We start from the raw sequence: 17,423 nt of genomic DNA on the forward strand, positions 1-17,423 counted from the left end.
CAACATCCCCCTGAAGCTGTCGACATACAGTAGGCTGCATCCTGGACTGGTACTTGCTTCCTGGGCAGGTTTCCCGCTTTTAAGGAAGTGGCAACCGCAGAGCGTCAAGTTAGGAGAACTGAGGAGATTTTATACATGAATATATTGAATTCCCGTACAATACCCATTATTTTCTGCTTGCTCTATGGAACTTACGATAAGCGATTGGCCTGAGAGACTGACCTTTTCACCCAGTCCATTGTCAGCATTAAGTGGGTAAATGACGAAATGTCTGGTAAAATCTGCAGACGAAGCTTTTGGGTAGCATACGTAGGTAGATGTAGCGTGCAAAGGAGCCCACAAAATGATATAAAAAGGGAGCACCCACAGATATCGACGGACTACCTCGCCGTCTGTATGTAGGTTAACAGGCAGTGCAGGTTTTCCCCAAGAGCTGGGAGCTCTTGTCTTCCTTTGCTTAAAATGTCTTGCTCTGCTTTGCTTGAAGTATCTTATTCTATTTTACCTATATGAAATGTCATGTTATGTTTAACCATTGTTCTCTTTACTTTTGCATTTAAAAGATTTTGTATTGTAATTGCAGGAATGCTTGCTCTAAGAGTAAACGTGAGTGTTCCTAGGTAACATTTTCCTTGGTGTAACTTGTTTCTCATGATGCATTTATAGATGTGTTTTCTCTCTCTCTCTGTCAGTACATTAATTGAGATACAGAGAATATTATGACAGCTGTATGATTATCTGGATTCTGTATTTTGTACTTTATGTCTCTATTCTGCGGTTTCTTTGAAGTTGCATCTTCTCATTAAACTGCCATTGTATTCTGCCTCCAATTCCATGTCTCATATGTCTGTTTTCTTCATTTTTGGAGCAAGCGTTCCTAGGCACCCCGGCTCAAATTAAGGTGCCCCTTTTGTCCCTGACTCAATCAATCAATCAATCAATCATGGAATTTATAGCGCGCACTACTCACCCGGAAGGGTCTCAAGGCGCTTGGGGGAGGGGGTCTGCTACTGCTCGAACAGCCAGGTCTTGAGCTGTTTCCTGAAGGCGAAGTGGTCCTGGGTCAGCCGCAGGTGGACGGGCAGGGAGTTCCATGTCTTGGCCGCTAGGTAGGAGAAGGATCTTCCTCCGGCGGTGGCTCTCTGGATGCGAGGGACGACGGCGGGGGCGAGGTTTGCGGATCGTAGCTGTCGGGTGGGCGTGTAGAAAGTCAGGCGGTCGTTGAGGTACCTTGGGCCCAGGTCGTGGAGGGATTTGTGTGCGTGGGTGAGGAGTCTGAACGTGATCCTCTTGTTGACAGGGAGCCAGTGCAGGTCTCTCAGGTGGCTCGAGATGTGGCTGCGTCGGGGGGCGTCCAGGATGAGACGGGCGGAGGCGTTCTGGATACGCTGAAGTCTTTTCAGAAGCTTGGCTGTTGTGCCGGCGTAGAGGGTGTTTCCGTAGTCTAGTCTGCTGGTGACGAGGGCCTGGGTGACAGTCTTCCTGGTCTCGGTCGGGATCCATCTGAAGATCTTGCGGAGCATGCGGAGGTTGTGGAAGCAAGATGAGGAGACAGCGTTGACTTGTCTGGTCATCGATAGGGAGGAGTCCAGGATGACGCCCAGGTTGCGTGCGTGGTCCGTTGGCTTGGGTGCGGTGCCCAGGGCCGGGGGCCACCAGGAGTCGTCCCATGCGGAGGGCGACGGTCCCAGGATGAGGACTTCTGTCTTGTCCGTGTTCAACTTCAGGCGGCTGATGTTCATCCATTCGGCGACATCTTTCATCCCTTCGTGTAGGTCGGCTTTGGCGGTGTCGGGGTCTCTGGTGAGGGAGAGAATCAGCTGGGTGTCATTGGCGTAGGAAATGATGTTGAGGTTGTGTTGGCGTGCGATGGCAGCGAGGGGTTTCATGTAGATGTTGAAGAGAGTGGGGCTGAGCGACGATCCTTGCGGGACGCCGCAGATGACTTCGGTGGCCTCAGAGCGGAACGGAGGGAGGCGTACTCTCTGTGTTCTGCCGGAGAGGAATGAGATGATCCATTCCAGAGCAGTCCCCTGGATGCCGGTGTCATTGAGGCGTTGGACTAGGGTGCGGTGGCAGACAGTGTCAAATGCTGCGGAGAGGTCAAGGAGGATGAGTGCCGCTGTTTCACCTTTGTCGAGCAGGGCTCGGATGTCGTCGGTGGCTGCGATGAGGGCGGTCTCGGTACTGTGGTTGGCTCTGAATCCGGATTGCGATGGGTCGAGGGATCCGTTCGTCTCACTCTCGACTCACTCTCCTGCTCAGTTCTGTGGTGGCTCCCGGGGATCTGGGGACCGCCCCTAGCTTCCTTGACCCGTAATAGATCTTCCCTCCAACAGCATCTCTTGCAAGTCCTGTATTGTTGGTTTGTTGCCCCTGCCCCCCTTTCCACTGCCCTCCATAGTCTGTTGTGCTTCCACGGCCCTTCCTGCCTGCTCAGTGTGGTTAAATTGTTGCCTTTGCACCCTCCTACCTGCCTTCAATTTTCAGAGTCCGTGCCCCTGGCCTCTGCCTCTCAACAGTATCCTAATGAACAACTAGATTGCTAACATTCTATATTTATTACAAAAGTGTGGAACGCCTGACATCATCTTGATGTAATCAAAACTGTAATACCTAGAGCATTTCCTTTAGAAATTACATATATGAGAGGGTCTTATTGGCATCAAAATTATGGTTAGTGCTCTAAAAGACTAAAATAAGGACATATTTTCTGAGTTTTCAAATAGCGACAAAGCACTTTTAAATTATTTGTTATCTTTATGTTTTTTTATCCAGTTGACCACTTGATTAAATGTTGCACTTAGGGGAGAGGATGTGGTGTTACTTCCAGAACTGCAGACTTTGCAACTGGGGAACCAGGTTGAAGTTTCTGCTTCAGCTCGACATTCTGTGATTCTGGTCAAATCACTTAGTCTCCCCATGTCTACAACCAAAATGAATTTGTTCTTGTGTGATGTAACCAATGCTCATGTAAAGCACTCCAATACCTGACAAGTCTGCACTATATAACACTGCAAAAACACAAAATAATAAGTGTTTTGCACACTTCTGTCATTGGGCTATATTTGGGCTACATCTGGGTGATTTTGGGCTACATTTGGGCTCTTTTGTCTCCGGTGGCCATCTTGGGAGATTTATTTGTTATGAAGTTTCCTAATTTCCTCATGTACTGCAGTCTCCTCAGTAGGAAATGCTTTCAGTTTTTTACTTTGATTCCATCATGAAGGTATTCAGATATGTCACACATTTGCCATAAATTCTGAATGTTAGCACTCTAGTTGCTCATTAGATCACTGTAGTAAAACTACTGCACCATGGAAGTCTGCTCCTGGTATTAAAAGTGCATGTTTCAGTCTGCATGTCAGAATTTTTTAATGAAATAGAAGAGGATTTGAGAAGTCACTCAAAATGTGCCCTCATTTTCTTTCTTCAGCATTAATCATAATTTCTATGGCAAAATGAACCTCCTCATTGTGTTCCTTTTTAAATTAAATGTTTTAAGTGTTACCAGTTTATTCCAATCAAGATGGCTTCAGGTGTGCCATACTTTTGTAATAATGAAGACAGTAAGCGCTCTAGTTGTTTTTAAGAACATTCTGGGACATTCTGTCATTGGGCTATACTTGGGCTACATCTGGGTGATATTTGGGCTACATTTGGGCTCTTTTGTCTCTGGTGGCCATCTTGGGAGACTTATTTGTTATGAAGTTTCCTAATTTCCTCATTTACTGCAGTCTCCTCAGTAGGAAATACTTTCAGTTTTTTACTTTGATTCCATCAAGAAGGCATTCAGATGTGTCACACATTTGCCATAAATTCAGAATGTTAGCACTCTTTTTGCTCATTAGATCACTGTAGTAAAGCTACTGCTCACCAGGGAAAACTGCTGCTGGTATTGAAAGTGCATGTTTCAGTCTGCATGTCAGAATTTTTTAATGAAATAGAAGAGGATTTGAGAAGTCACTCAAAATGTGCCCTAATTTTTCTTTCTGTAGCACTAATCATACTTTTTATGGAAAAATGAACCCCCTCATTTTGTTCCTTTTTAAATTAAATGTTTTAAGAGTTACCACTTTAATCCAAGCAAGATGGCTTCAGGTGTTCCATACGTTTATCATAAGTAGGACTGTTAGCGCTCTAGTAGTTCTTTGGAACACTCTGGGAAGCTGCAGTAGAACACAAAGGAATCAACTGACAGTCTCTGACCTTGTTGGATGTACATGTTTTACTGAGAATGTCAGACTTCATTCTCACATGACTGAGAAAGATAATGTGAATTTACAGAAAATAAGCTCTCAGTTTAGCCTATAGATCACCTTCCAAACCTCTGTGGTAAAAGCATGAGAAAATATTTTTCTCTCAATCATGATATCCCAGCAGAAGGCTTTTTCACATGGTGAAATCACCTTAGAACATACCACAATTCCTAAAATGAGTATGGTACCATCAACAAATGATTTATAATGTAACTAAAGTCTTAAAACCTTCTTTTAACTGCAATGCTTTTTAATGAGGTGCTATCATGTATATTGGTCCCAAGATGGCTGCCAACACTTCTTGGATGAAGTGCTGACAGCCAATCAGATCTCAGGATGAGATGTGTGGTTAGGCTCCGCCCACATATATATATGCATTTAAATGCTATTTTCTCAGGAAATACTGAACAGATTTACACCAGACCTGCAAAAGGCACTTCCTTGACCTTATGGCTACCTCTCTGCCAAATTTCAAGTAATTCTGTTCAGCCGTTCGGGCTGTAGCTGTGTCTAAAGGTCCTATGGAAAAATGCATGGGGAAAACGCGTTTTGGGACCCCCCTTTTTTCTCGGCCCCTGCTTGACGAATCCCCCCGAGACTTTCAGGGTAGGAGCGGAGCGTAGCGCCCCACCTATTTTGAAAATTTTGCGAGGATTCGTCGACCGGCACCAAAGTTATTCCAAATAGAATGTTGCGGATTTCCTATGGAAACAGGGTCCTAACTATAACTACCTACTGGCGACCGCCAGTAGGTAATATATATCCAAAGTTCACTCGCGATTTCTCTGCCTCTTTTACTGGCGGCGGGCTCCGGTGAGGTAGCGAACCTCGTTACATCAATCCAAATCCTTGTGATTCTTTTTATCACAGAAACCGAGCCCAAATCCATAAGCGTGGTTCAAAAGAGAATGTATTTGTTACATGGCAAAACGCCCGACGCGTTTTGGAGCAGCCGCTCCTTTGTCACGGGTCATTAAACGTTTGTTTTCTCAAAGTATAAATAAAGTGTTTCACATCACATAATAGAGAATATAAAGGTAGGACTACTACACCACATCAGGGTCCCAGCGAAAATAGCAGCCATTTTGGAGTGGTACTATAACTCATCATATATATTATGTCGCGCTGTTTTCCTCATACAATATTACACCAAAACATTTCATTTGGACAATAAAGTTCACATAATTTTCACATAATTTGACATTATTCTCAACATTATTCGTGAGACATTTTCAAAAGTTAATGCCCCAGTGGGCTGGCATTCAATATCCCAGCGCTTACATCATTTCAACCTGTTAGTTATATAATTTTCTTTTACTCCATATAAAAGATAAACCATTGTCAATTCTGCCCCAGTGGGCCTATATGTCATAGATATCTTTTGCTTTTTTGCTTTCCTCCTCATCTTGTGATGATGGTGTCTTCGTCTCCTACAATATAAAAACATAAATATATGATCAATGATCACTTACACACATTTAAAATACAAACTTATTCAGGGTTACACGGATCATTTAACAATATCAACACATTGCATTTAGAATTTCGTTTGATGTTAAGTTTTTATCCTAGGTGGACAGACAGCTCCTCATCCTTGTTCAATCCTAACGGGTGCATAGTTTCGTATCTGATAATCATTGTTGATTCTAACCGTCTAAGTTCCTTGAGTCTATTTACCCCTCTTTCTGAGATTGGAATTCTCTCTAATGCACAATATTTCAATAGATTCACATTTTTATTGTGTTTCTCTTTCAAGTGTCGTGCTACCGGGTATTGCTTGTCCTCGTTAATAATAGCCCTTCTATGCTCCAGAATACGCTTTTTAACTTGGTGAATCGTACTCCCAATATAAATTAATGGGCATGGACACATGAGGGCATATACACAGTAATACGATTTGCAGGTTAAATGTTTATTTATGATAAACGGTTTTGGTTTTTAGATAACTCAATTTGTTTGACATTAGTACTGTATTTACATGCTTTGCATGATCTACAGGTAAAAAATCCCTTTATCTGTTGGCCCTTAGTCATTGTTTGTATGGAACTGCTACATAGCATATCACCTAACGATGTGCACTTCCTAAATGTAATTTTAGGACAGTCTCCCACATATTTTATCAAAGTTTTATCTGTTCTGAGAATATTCCAAAATGTCTTAAGGCATAGTTTAACTTCCCAATGTTGATTATTATATGTGGTTATAAACCGTATAGGTAAATCTTTATCATCATCTTTACTTTTATTTTTCAATAGGTCCGTTCTGTTTATCAACTGAATTCTATTGCATGCTTTATTTATTATCTTATTCGAATATCCTCTTTCTCTAAACCGGGATATCATGTTTTCTTTCTCTTCCTTAAAATCAATATCCAAACTACAATTTCTTCTGGCTCTCAATAGTTCACCGTACGGGATACTATTGATCACATTTTTCGGGTGGCAACTACCTGCATGTAGTAGACTGTTACTAGAGGTTTTCTTTCCAAACAGTCTACTCTCTAATTTGTTATCATCGACTCTTACTTCAACATCTAGAAATTCAATCTTCTTATCATTGATTGTACTTGTGAACTTCAGATTAAAGTCATTATCATTTAAAGATTCTACAAACTTTACAGCTTCAGTTTCCGAACCCCTCCAGATACAAAAAACATAATCGATGTATCTTGCCCAGAGAACGACGTGTTGGGTAAAGGTGTTGATTTTACTCGCCACCTGCTCCTCCCACCAGCCAAGGTACAAACCCGCATAGCTGGGGGCGAAGCAGGTTCCCATCGCCGTTCCCTGGGTTTGGCGGAAGATAACATGATTGAATAGAAAAAAATGATTCATTAAACATGCTTTCATCATTCAAAGCAACATTTCAGTATGTTTATAATATAGTAACTCACGTGATTTCAAGAAATACCGACTAGCCTCTATACCCAATTCATGCGGGATGCACGTGTAGAGGCTGTTCACATCTAATGTCATTAAAAGCATGTCCTGTTCCCATACAATATTCTCAATCAGCCTGAGAAAATCACCTGTGTCATGTACATATGCAGGTAAAGATTGAACATAAGATCTTAAAAAGAAATCTATGTATTTGGAAGTGTTCTCATATAAACTTCCCATAGAGGAAACAATAGGTCTTCCAGGAGGTTTTTTATCATCCTTGTGAAGCTTAGGCAAAAGATACATTACTGGCAGTTTCGGATGTTCACAGTATAGAAATCTAAATTCATCCTCGGTTAAAAGTTGTTCTTCCTTCCACTTAACCAAATTATTTCTATATTGTTCATTGCTCTCTTCTTAGCACATCCTATTAGATCTTACATAATTGTTCACATCATTCAACTGCCTATTCCCCTCATCTAGATACATTTGTAAGGGCCACACCACAATATTTCCGCCTTTATCGGATTTCTTTATTACAATCAATTTATTCTCTTGTAATTCTTGTAGTGCCACATACTGTTCAGGGGTAAGATTACATCTTATATTGTTTTTAATTTTGCCCAGCTTTTTCAATTCATCCTTTACTCCCTTCTCAAATATTTCAATAGCATCACCGTGTATTTGCGATAAAAAAATAGATTTAGGTTTAAAACCGCTATCACTGCTGCGGTCCAAGGTTAATTGTTCGGTAATCATAATGTTCTGTACATTCACATTACCTTCATCACTGCCCCCTAGTTCTTGCAAGGTTTGTAAAGTTTCCAAATCTGCAATTGTTAAGTTAGAAAGTTCATTCGTTGCTGTACATTGTAAACTTTTTTTATGTTCATACCACTTTTTAAGTCTCAACTTCCTAGTAAAATGGAACAAATCTATTCTTCCTTGTGTGTAGTCAAATCTCTTAGTGGGACAGAATGTTAAGCCAAGGGATAAAACATTATTTGATCAATAGTAAGTGAATAATCTGATAAATTTACCACAGTCAGTCGATCCGCTACTTGCTGGTTGATTTTCCTCGTGTTCTCATCCCTTCGAAAATATCCACTTTCCCTGGCTTTCTTGCGCCTTGCCTTCTTCCTCCTCTGGCGCCTCGACCACGACCTTTGTTCTCTTGTGGTCCCGGACTTCCTAGTCCTTGACGCGCAATGGCCACTAGGTCGAATTCCTTTAAAATTTTGGATTTTACTCCACTCTGTTCTTCATGTTCCACTTGAGTATTCTCAGATGCTACAACCACAATTTCACTGTCTGAGGTTCCGTTTATTTCATTAGTTGATTCTATTGGATCCACTGTTATGACTGGTTTGGATGTTGCCACAATCTGGACTTCCTTTTGACTATTTTCCCTTCGGTAATCAAATCGCCTCCCAAAAGTGAAGATTTGTCCTAAATCATATATAATCACTTAAAAGGCCAAAGGTTACAGGGGCATTAAAGTTAGGCTCAGATTTCACTTGTACAATACCACAGAAATTCAGCAGTTATGAGCAAACTATAACTTACACACCTTCAATGCACTGTTTATGACCTCACATGCTTCATCACTCATAACATAGTCAGTGACATCACTGATGACTCCCTGATGACATCTCAAATTACATCACTGATGAGATTATTGATGCCATCATCCAGCAAATTTAATTGTTTTGTGAGAATTTATGTGTGTTAAAAACATATGTAAAGCTACTGCAAATGTTTAATTAGTATACTAGTTGTACCACTAATGAGAGATATTACTTTTAACATATAATATGTGAGTGGCTGTGTGTATTCATATGTGAGTGGGTGTCTGAGTGGGTGTATGGGTGTGTGAGTGGCAGTGTGAGTGGCTGTTTTGGTGAGTGAGCAGGTGTGTCAATGGCTCTATGGGTAGATGAGTGGGTGTGTGAGTGAGTGACTGTATGAGTGAGTGACTGGGTGTTTAAGTGTGCTATAGGGGTGAGTGAGTGATCTCTTTGAGTGGAAGTTTGGTTTAGTGGTTTGGTGTGTGAGAGGCTGTATAGGTGAATACGTGGGTGTGTAGTAGTGGTATGGGTGAGTGTGTGGCTGTGTGAGTGGCTGTATGGGTGAGTGATTAGTTGTATGAGTATCTGTATGGGTGAGTGAGTGAGTGGGTGGGTCAGTGGTTCTGTGGATGTTGTCATCTGTGGAACTTATTGGAGGTAACAGCAGGGTTTCTTGGCCCCCAAGTACCCTCAGCATCTAAGGGGACTTCATCCCCAACCAGTAGTATGCCAGGAGGTGTGTTTGCAGAGTAGTAGAGAAAGGGGGTAGGGCCTCTGGTGACTTGCAGTCCATTTTCTTATGGGAGGGGGTCACGTGGCCCCCTTCCGATTGCTGGTTTGGGCCCCATGGACCCCATCCCCTGGGACCAGGCCTTTTATTAATGGAGGAGGGAGCCCCACTACCCAGGCCAATTTCACCCCTGGAGAACCCATCCGCCGGGGCCCTTCCTTTTCTTTTTTATTGAATTTTATAACTTAAACGGAGTGGGTTCATAGCGGACACCCTCCCAGGCCGATTTCGGCCTAGGGGCCCAGCCTTTTAATTTTTTTTTTTTAAAATAATGGGAGGGGTGTTGTTGGACAGAGTTACTCTAAATTTGGCAGAAAGGTAGATTTTGATTCACAGAACATGCTTTGAGCTATCCATTGTAAATTCATTCAGCAGTAGTTGAGAAATTTATGGGAAAGCAAATAAAGATATCTGACTGGAGCCTAAGCACAGATCCTACAGTGAGATCGGATTTTCTTCAAATCTATAAGTATCCTGCCTGGCATGTCGGGTGCGATCAATTCTAGAGATAAATGAGGGTGTCATTGCGTATGGCATAGGGTTGTAGGACCATTAAATCCTAAAAATTCACAACTATTCTATTTTCAAGCTTCCTCAACTACTCCACGATTAAAGGGATACCTTTGAGAAGCTGAGGGATTTTTAATCTCTAGTTAAGCCCCCTGGTCTTTTCTCTGTAAGGGCTCCCCAGAAGAAGGGTGAGCCCACCCTCACCTTTAGGAGTCAGGGTGAACCCAATGATGAAGCATGGCACTATTAGAGTGTGTGAGAATTATTTAAAGTAAAGTATGCTTTTCCTTCCCTGCACTTAACAGCGAAGAGCTATCATGAAGACCACACACCCCTCTTCTCGCTAGATTCCATCACACCCGACATGCAAGGCAGGATACTTATAGGTTTGACGTTTATTTAAACAGGGAGGATATTTCCCCGAATCCCTTTCAATTGAGAAAGAGTCTCTCTACCCTCCCGAGCTGGAACAGGCCCCCCTTCTAAGATCTTATCTTCATACACAATATCTGATTGGCTGCCAAAACTTCAATCAGGATGTGGTGGCCGCCATCTTGGGACTCAGTTTCAGCAAAATCCCCCCAAAAATGTTTGATAGAAGAAAGGGGCCTGGATAGGAATAACCTCATTATTTAGGTGTGCTTGCAAAACTGTGGTGGTCCATGAAGGATATTGGGGTTGACAGTAACATCGTCCATTTCTTAGAAGATCTTTGCCGGTCAACAAAGGCCAACATTAGATTTTCGCAGGACCTGCGTGTGTCACGGAATTTTGATATAAAAAGAGTTGTACGCCAAGGATGTATTTTGGCCCCCTTTTTATTTAACCTTTAAATTAATTATTTAGACAAAGCCCTCTTATCAACAGGGGTAGATTATCCACATGCAGGGCAATGAGGTCTCCTTGTATTACTCTATGCGGATGACGAAGTTCTCATAACTAGGACTGCCAGGGGGCTTTAAACCCTGCTTGACGCCTTTTCTGACTTTATGTAGGAACATGACTTATCTATTAACAACTCAAAATCCTATGTTATGCAAGTGGGGACACACCCGAAAAAATGCTTTCAATTCAGGGTAAGTCTTGCCAAAGTAGCCCACACAGAAGTCTTTTCATATTTGGGGGTCATACTGGATGATCGAATTAACTGGGGACCGCTCAAACAAAGAAAGAAGGTGGATTTGGTGCGTGTGAATGCTGATATTTTTAACTTTTCTTCTAAGTTAGGAAACAGACTTATTGCTGCCTTGTTGAAGATCTAAGTGCTAAGAGTGTAGCTATAGCCTCTTATGGGAGCGAGATATGGGGGCATGCCTCCATTGATGCTTTACAGGTGGTTGAAAAAACCTTTCTGAAGCACCTGCTGGTTGTTCCTCGTGGAGTGTCTCTATCTTGGTGGTACATGAGGAACTGGGGGTGCCCTATTTAAGTGACACCCTCGCACTTCACACGCTAACGTTCTGGCTAAATATCTGGTTGAACGAGTTATAATTGCTGAGCCAGTCAATTCTAAAAGATTGTATGACTCTCAACTATGCACTCAACATACCATGCCTTAGATACATCAAGAGCAGCTTTGAAAACTTAGGAAGAGTATATACCAACCCTGAACCAATAACCAAAAAGGATGTTGGGATAATAAGGGAGTCTCTTAGCAGTTTAAGGAAATTGGAAAGGGAGGAGCTGGAACTGTGGAACCCTAGTGTCCATAAATGTCTAATGCTAAAGACAACATCACTAGCCGAGCCTCATCTTCTGGGGCTTTTATCTGTTTACGAGCATTTTTTATTGTCCAGGTTTCGCCTGGATCTTTTTCACCCCCTCCTTGCCATTCCTAGGGGGAGCAGTAGAGGCCAGTTGTTTGCACCCTGTGGCTGAGACGGAGAGTCTCCACAGGACTTGCTATACTTTATGTTATTCTGTACATTTTATGAGGTTCCCCAGAAGTTTTTTTTAGTCCTGATTTTAAAGAAGATGAATTTTGAGCAGGCTCGTCCAGCTCTCCTATACATACAACTGCTGAAGGAAGATTGCATGTTCTTTGTTGGTTATTTGAAATCCGCTGTGAAGTCTACGGCTTGTCTTGACTAAAAGCTTTTAAGAGTTAGGGTTCAAGATTCCTTTTTAAGACACACATATCTTCGTGGGTTGGAATAATTTTACCGCAGAGCTTTGATCAAAGGGGGAGACTATCTGTGTCTGGAATTTGCACCTTTATGTTACAGATTACTATGGGCTGTTGTGAAATGTGTTTTAATAATGACATACGTTTTGATATTTTATGAAATCATGATATTTTATGTAATTCTGAAGTACTGTAGCTTTTATGGTTTTATATTACTGAAACAGAATAAAGTTTACTTGAATTTAATTGAATAGGTGTGGTGGTGGGGTTCCACAGTGACTCCAACAGTGCCAAAAATCACGTTGTTTTATTTAAATGTTGATGCAGAAATGCAACAAGCCAATCCACGAATCTATGGCTAACATTTTTTGAAAAAGTGTGGGCTCCTGCGCCTGTTCTGAATACAGCTCCTGGGAGGGCTAGGTCCCAAGGGCATTTGTTTTAAAAAGGAGGGGGTGCAAGGGGCCACCTAAGGCTCAATAATCCCTTGGGGACCACCACCTCCCCAGGGATTTCTTGATAAAAAAGGAAGGGGCCCATAGGGCCCCCCTCCATGGGCTCTTTATGCCCCTTGGCTCACCTTCCTGGGGCTAAAGAAAGATTTATGGGGGTCCGCATTCATCGGTGATGTCACTGACCATGTCATTAGTGATGTAATATGTGAGGTCATTAGCAGGGCTTTGGGGAGTGAAATTTATAGTTAGCTCAGGTAACTATTACTGATGAATTTCTATGGTTTTGTACGAGTGAAATATGAGCTTAACTATAACCTCCCAGTAACCTTTGTTTTTTTTCAATCAATTCCTTAGGTTTTTTAAATTCTAGTTCCAAAATTTAATATCCATGTAACCTTTAGTTTCTTCCGTGATTTTCTAAGGTTTTTCTAGTTCTATTTCATAACTTTAACGTCCCTGTAGACTAGGCCTGGGTGGTAAATTCCGTTCTGCTATCGGAATTTGCGGAATTTCGGTAATTTTGCGTTCCGCGGACAACGCAAAATTGCCCAAAATTCTGCTGTCCGCGACTTCGCAACATTTTTTCTTGTTCGCGTTCTCAAAATGCGCGTTCGCAAGATATTTCTCCCTGAGCACGCAAACAGCAACTGTGAACAGGAAAAAAAGCATCGCGAACAAGCAATTCCGCGTGTTCGCGGAATTTCTACATGTTTGCGGAGATTTTTTACCGTTTCGCGGAGATTTGCGTAACGCGATTACGCAAATTCCGCCCACCCCTACTGTAGACCTTGTTATTTTCAGTGAATTTCTATGGATGTTTAATGTTATTTGCTAACTATACCATCCCTGTAACCTTTTGTTTTTTGTGTGAATTTCTGTTTTTTAAATGTAATTTCCTAACTATAATGTCCCTGTAACCTTTGTTTTTTTTGCAAATTCCCACAGTTTGATAAAAAAAAATCCTAACTGTATCCTGTAACATTTGAGAATGAGTGTGTGAGCGGCTGTATATGTCAGTGTGTGAGCTTGTGAGTATCAGTATGGGTCTGTTAGTGGGCATGTGAGTGGCTTTGTACGTGTGTGAATATGTGTGTGAGGGGTTGTATGGGTCAATGAGTGGGAGTGCGGGTGGCTGTATAGATCAGTATGTTTGTGTGTGAGTAGCTGTATGGGTCTAAGAGTAGGTGAACGCCCCCTCTCCTGAGCTGATTTCAGCCCTGGGGATCACATCCCCCAGGGCCCTTATATTTCATGCTGTGTGCCCTGGAGCCCACCTAAGGAACCCAGTCTCCAGTGTTGGGGGGCATGGCGGGAGAATGCCAGAAAACAATTTCACAGAATTTCTCGTAATGTTTGGGTTATTTGTGTTATTTCCATAAAGAACATTGCATACGCTTTAGCCAAGCTTAGCCTAAGAAATTTGTTATTGTTAATCTTCCTTTTTGTAATATGGATTCTAGTCTTGTCCAGTGTAATTTTAGATTCAACCTGTTGCGGAAGTCCTCAAAGTTAGTGCTTTATTAATTTCAAATGATCTTAGAAGAATATATAGTGGCTCAGAATATTATAGAATAAAATAGGATCCTTTTGCCCCCTGTCAGGAGAAGGCCGTTGAATTAAAGCATGCAGTCTTAAGGGATGGGACGGTCAGCAGTGTTTATTGGTTGGAGAAATCTTATTCAGGGTCAGTTTTTGATGTGTACCAAATCCAATAAATATAACTTGGATAGCAAGTGAGTCCAAAATGATATCACAGACATGCTCCAGACAGCATGAATGGATGCATTCATCCTATGCACTTGCATACTTCTCTCTGCTAGTGACCATTCATTTAAGAGGTCCAAAAAGGCACAGGGGCAACAAGCACCCCAATTGGCGTTCCAAGGAATAAAATAACATCTGTCTCTCTCTGCCTACTCTACCAGATCCTAAACTCTTCCTATTGCCAACCCTGGCTCTCCTGTACACTCTTTGAACTTTATTATCTAGCTACCAGCCCTTTCTTACGAAATAGACCTACCGTTCACAGACAGGGGTGCTCCCCCTAGCTCATCACAGGAGCTGTGAAAATTCCACAAGTTCCTTTGCAGTGGTAGTCCAAGGATGCTTCTAGTGACTATGTTGCACAGTGGGTGACTGTGCATTGCTAATTAGTGTGTGAAAGAAGTATACATGCGTTCAGTGGACAGTGAAAAGCTGTTGCAGGCTCACTGTGGTCCTGGGCATCAAGCCTAGCAGAGAAGTGTTTTGAAATAGGTCATCATTGTCACACTCCATCGAACCAGCAGGAGACCGAATTCTTGGAGCCCCAGCCCCTCGCTCTCTCTCTGCTGATCATGTTACTTCCAAATACTTAGACCACTTACATCAATTCTTATCACATCAGCCATATTGGTAATAGGCTGATGGCGAATAAGACCATCTCTTCCTCCACTGCTTCAATTATTTTACACAACAGCAGTCACACACAAGTTATAGCTTATAAGCTGATCCTACAATTTGAATCTTTTTTCAATATTCTTAAATGCAAATTCCACAAGTCTGCTTCTGTACAATTCCAATCACACTAAAGTGATTCCATGACTTATTAAAAGGTGAAAGTAGACATGTCATTTGTGGCATGCCTGTCTTGGTAATGCATACATGCTACATGCAAGTGAGGCCTCATTGTATGCAACATGTTACATTTTGTTATTTTATGTTATGTAATGTTATATTAAATTGACTTATTGAGAGCTACTAGTACTGCTCCTCGCAGAGAATCCCAGCACCTTGGCAGGCTGATTTATACTGGGGAAAAAGGGAGGAATAATACATTACAAGGTCCCTAGAATAAACAGGTTTTAAGCAGTTACATAAAATTCTTCAGAACCTTACAAGTACAGATGGATAGTGACAGCTCATTCCAGTGATATGGAGCAAGTCACAATATGCTTAAGTGCATTGTAATTTCAAATACAAATTCTGTTAAGTATTGGCAATTAAAAAAATATCAAATTGTTTATTATTAAGCCTTTCACCTAGGTAAGTGTAACACATAAAATACATCGACGTTGATATGCTAATATAATGTATTCCTTGTTTTAAAACAAAGAAAGTGTTTCCTGACATTAAAACAACCTAGAATATACTGATAGATATGCTACTTTTCCACTGAAGTGGTTCTTTTGTCTGCTGATAGCATTGTGTTAAAATACCTATAGTGTGTTTAAGGCAGCGGTACCACCTCCTGTCCACGGGGACAGAGATGAGCACCAAAAAACACACATAACAAAACACAGGTCCCCACAAGGCAAATCTTTAAAAAGTTGTAAATATTGGCACAAATGTTTCTTAAGCAACTTTTTTATTATCATTTAGAAGACAATACATTCTGGGCACCTGGGTACAGGTCCCCATAGTGCAATCAAGCACCCAAGTCCCCAGAATAGTAACACAAAACCACCCACATACACATACAAAAACACACTTGTGTACACACACAAGACATAAACATATACATCTGGACATGGTCATAACTCACAAAACACATGCACATACCTTCACACAAACCACACACACTCCATGCACTCAGAACCAGACCCAAACACACAGCCACACACACACTATATACACAAAACAGACACACAACACTCATACACACCCTGATACATAAACAGCAGATACAAATACATAACTCCTTTAGTCATGACTACATATATGCACCCTTATACAGAACCTCACTCACATACCTACACACAACACACACCTTTACATACATACAATTGCACACAGATCCATACACACACACTCACAAACCCACAAATAGAACCCACATGCATAACACATACATAGACACACCTTGACACACACAACACAGATGCAGACAGAACCACACACACAGTCCCACATCTAACACACAACACACACAACAGACAGATAAACGCACACACACACAACATACAAAGATACACAACTTCATTACACACAACTACACCCACACACACAACCACACAATGAGAAATGCACACACCTACTACACATAAAGCACACACTCACCCTGGCACACATCACATATTCAACCCCTTCTCATACAAATCTAAACACAGCCCACACAAGCACACATACAGACCCCCACATCCACTTGCACAACTCATACTCATAACATATACACACACTGCACACATAAACAGAACACATGCACCACATCTGCACATATAAAAAACCACAAACACACACTCCCACACAAACAATCCACAACGAACACACACTCAAAACAACATACACAGCCCATAACATATAACTATGTACACACACCCCTGAACACAGAAGCGCACACCCACACTCTTACACACACACAACACACATGCACATACTTAAAATATACACACCCCAAAACACACACAGTACACCAAACACAACACTTACACACACACAACTACATACACCCATGTACACTAAACCACAAACACACACATGTATGCAACATGCATACACATTACACACAATACAGACACACACACAGAACAAATGAAAATTACCCACACAAGGATTCAAACCCACACTCAAACACACACAGATGCACACCGCCATCTGCACACTGACACTTTCATATGTATATACATATACACACTTGCATACACACACTTGGACACTGACACACAAAAACACAAACTCTCAGTCTCAAACCCACAGAAACATATACACACACACACTCAGAGGTACACATACACTCCAACACCCCTACAGTCCCAACCACAACCACACACACACACACACAGACACACATTCATAATGATACCCATAGCCACACATTCATACAGTGATGTATATTCAGTGATACACACATACTAGGAGA

The sequence above is a fragment of the Triturus cristatus genome, chromosome 8 (genome assembly GCF_964204655.1).
Source record: "Triturus cristatus chromosome 8, aTriCri1.1, whole genome shotgun sequence".
NCBI classification, from domain to species: domain Eukaryota; kingdom Metazoa; phylum Chordata; class Amphibia; order Caudata; family Salamandridae; genus Triturus; species Triturus cristatus.